A 3,632-nucleotide genomic window follows, 5' to 3' on the forward strand; every position below is an offset into this window, starting at 1 on the left:
GACGGTATGCAAGCACGCCTCTTGTACTTTCTTGCTTTTGAAGCGAAATAAATGCTACTCATTCCAGTTGTCTTGAGCATTTACTAAATTCATTACTAAGATTCGTAAATTACGGGGCTGTTAATGCACGGCTCAAAACCATTGTCTTCGTCTCATATGAATTGCAGCATCCATTTACAACTGCCTCAAATGGGAAGAGGAAGAAATTGTAGAACCGGCTTTTGTCCGCATTAAGCAACAACATGAAATTCAAGGATGATCTAAGTGTTGGCCCTCCCCATCTTCCCTACTGCACAGAATTCTGTGTATCGCGTTCCCAAACTAGTAATAACAGGATTTTGTATTCCAATGTAAACACAATGATTATCCCAGCCGAGTCACTACCCCACTACTTTAGCCGTCGAATCACGCAACATTTTACACCTAGACGACTATGCATTCTTTTCTCGTGTCCCCGTGTATGTGCAGTGCACTCGCGGTGAAGTCGTTCAGAATGGATGGTACACTGACTGAATGTTAAACAAAATTAGGCCTGACATATTCCTGCCAATGTATTTGAAATAAGTAGAAGTAAAGGCCACACTGCGATAACTGAAGCCTCACATTCGACTACGATCTGCGAGCCTGCAACAAAATTTCATAAAACCTAATTTAATTTATTCCCATTCACTCACTTTCATTCTAATTAAGGTCACAGTCATTTATTCATACCAAAACTATTCCTGTCTTGTTAGAATTCATCTCGTTTGGAGGTGTAAATAGGTGCTTTCGTATTACAAGTGAAAACAAATTCGGGTGGGTCCAGAGTCCTGAATGCAATAGGATTTTAGAGGTAGAGATGTGTACCATTAACTTAGCTCAGTTATTCACACCAAGCCTTAACCCTGATCAAAAGGACAATAATATTTCTGTGTTGCAAAGGCTATATGCAACCATCTCATTTTTCCAATATGCTCACATTTACAGCCACGCATGATGTCATCGTTCACAACGATATGTCCGATGTTGCCATTCACTAGGTCATCTGTGGGGACACTTAAGGCTCTGTCAATGCCTCTAGTTGAGGCGTTTTACCAAAGTTTTTATTGTTTACAATTCACTTCTAGTCAATGCCTTCACCTCCTACCCTAGCCCAATTATTTCTGCTGAATTTACTGGCCAAAACTCAAAATGACAAGTCTGAAATGCTTCCAACAGCATAAGAAAGAACAAATACTTCTAGATCTGTGCGTAGCACCTGCTTTGAATTAATATGGTGTAAATACATGAGTAAGCTTCAAGGCTTATCAATTCCGTTCCATCTGAGCCTCCGTTTATCTGGTGATTATGACAGCGGTGCAAGATAAAATAGCAATTTGCAAAACTTTATGTGGGAACAATCATCAATACTATAGCTGCACTAACGATGCACTCTGCTTCACATCAAATTTGTTTGTGATCAAGTACATATGTCGCCGTTCATAACTTTTCTGCTACATGTTCCTCTCCACAGATAAATACTGTCATCTGGCTATAGAGACCGCCTTATGTGTTCTAAAGAGACCACTTTAGCTATACCGCGATAGATCTCACTCCTTTCGATAAGGTATGCGAAAATATTACGTAGTCCAGTTTTTGAGGAATCAACATATACCAACTGTCTATGGATGAGTTTCGAGCTTTTTGGATGCGACATTACTTATGACTTCTGATTAATGAGTCATTCGTTTCCTTGCCATTGGAGAACTGCATGCAAAACAGACGGACGACCTGCAAAGAAGTGGTGAGATAGAGGCGGAGGCGGTTTGGTGTCTTCTTTTTGAGGAGACGGGGTCTGCTAAAGGCAAAATTCTCGAGCTTGTCTAGCTGAATTCTCTCAATAAAGCAAGTGCTTTAAGGAAGCTTTTTACAGTCCTTTGTTTCCTTCAACAGCTTCAAGAGCCTTATTACTTACCTTGCGTCAATCGAATCGCCTGTTTAATAGCAAATATTAGAAGTAAAATGAGTTTTGTTTCCTATGATTAGCTTCATTTTAAGAGCAAGCGAAATTAGAAACTCCGACCGCATACATGCGAGGAAAGTGGCGCAGTTGATTAATGCAGAGGCCAATATCGCCGTCCTTTAGCTAGTTATTGATGCTCAAGTCAAGTGGATGATCTGAGCTAAGACTAGACACTAGAAGGCAAGCATAGTGGCAAATATCGGGTTCATCTCAAATTAAGGCATCAAGGTCTAACGCCTCTCCTACTCAACCACAGTGCAAAGTTAAGAAGCTCTAGAGGTCTATTTGAGTGCATCGAAAGGGGTAAAGGGCATGTCGAGCAATGCTCACTGGCAGATAAGTCGACCAGTACATGTCACCTGCCGGTGCAGACACATTTCATCGGGATGACAGGCAAGAATTGTAGTGAGTGCATGCACACAGCAGCGTGTGAAGAGTGATGAATTAAGCCTACCACGAAAGAAGGCGTTGAACACGAACCTGCAATATCCGCTTTTCTCACTCAGGCGCTTGGTCGCTCAGTAGTAAGACAGTGGAATGATGTATGAGCGTCAAAGATGACCTTATGTCTGTACGTCGGTGTCGAGCCGTGCTGTGAAGTTTTTGCATTACCAGCTCACAGTCTCGACAGTCATTTTTGTGAACATTTGAGCGTCACGTAGAATGCCTCCTCTTTCATGCAGGATTAATGAGCGATCCGTTGTGGGTTGATGGTTTGCCAGAGATAGATTGTTCTGTGAATATGACAGGGGCGTATGTGTCGGCAGCGCTGTAGGATTTTAAGAGACCCATCCACGTTGACATGATTGATGCATGGTGGGTGATCACTACGACTTCAGAGGTAGCCATATAGAATTTGTCAACCCCTTCACTTAAAAAATTATCTACTTATGGTATAAAGGTGTGTGTTCTCGTTCCTGATTCTGCTCTATCTAGAGGGTCGGGGAGATTTACGAATTTCCGTCGCTAAATGTCGGCTCACCCCTATAACGTTCAGTGGGCTAGAGCATGTTTGACTCTAACCAGAGATTTAAATGAAACCCTCTACCATTCACATCCATTTACTTTTGTTTCACAATCTCCTTCTGTGTTTGTAATTACTCTCACAGACATTTTTGCCTCAAAATTATACCAGAGACACAAAAATTGCGTAAATTTGGTAAAAGGGATCCCATGATATCACTACAGCTTTACTACAGATCGTGAAGAACACTACGTAGAAAGTCAAAGAACTAATATTTAGGTATTGCTGTAAGTTTTACCTATGCTAAGCGGTCACCTTACCATAATAAAAATTGCAGAAATACACCATGGATCTCTCCTAGCCGTTGAAGTAGATAAGGGTACGTCTGAAGCACATTGTAACAATTTTATATGCATGCAAATCAAATCAGCAAAAGTATGTTCTTTTTAATAGTAAATTTCAACTTTTTGATTTTTAAAGAGAAAGGCAATTTGTTCACAAGCCTGCCAAGTTCGCTCTACCTTGTTTGGGATGGTATCCCGAGTATTCTATGTTGGGTATCAATAAACCGCCCATGCTGAACGAAACGAGCTAAAACTCTTACGTATTTCATATCATCATTGAATCGATATTTTTTTATTTTTGCAGGAGAAATGCTTTAATAATAAACAGGTCTAGTTTCACCTG

This window comes from Echinococcus granulosus (assembly GCF_000524195.1).
Source record: "Echinococcus granulosus chromosome Unknown EG_S00186, whole genome shotgun sequence".
Lineage (NCBI taxonomy): Eukaryota > Metazoa > Platyhelminthes > Cestoda > Cyclophyllidea > Taeniidae > Echinococcus > Echinococcus granulosus.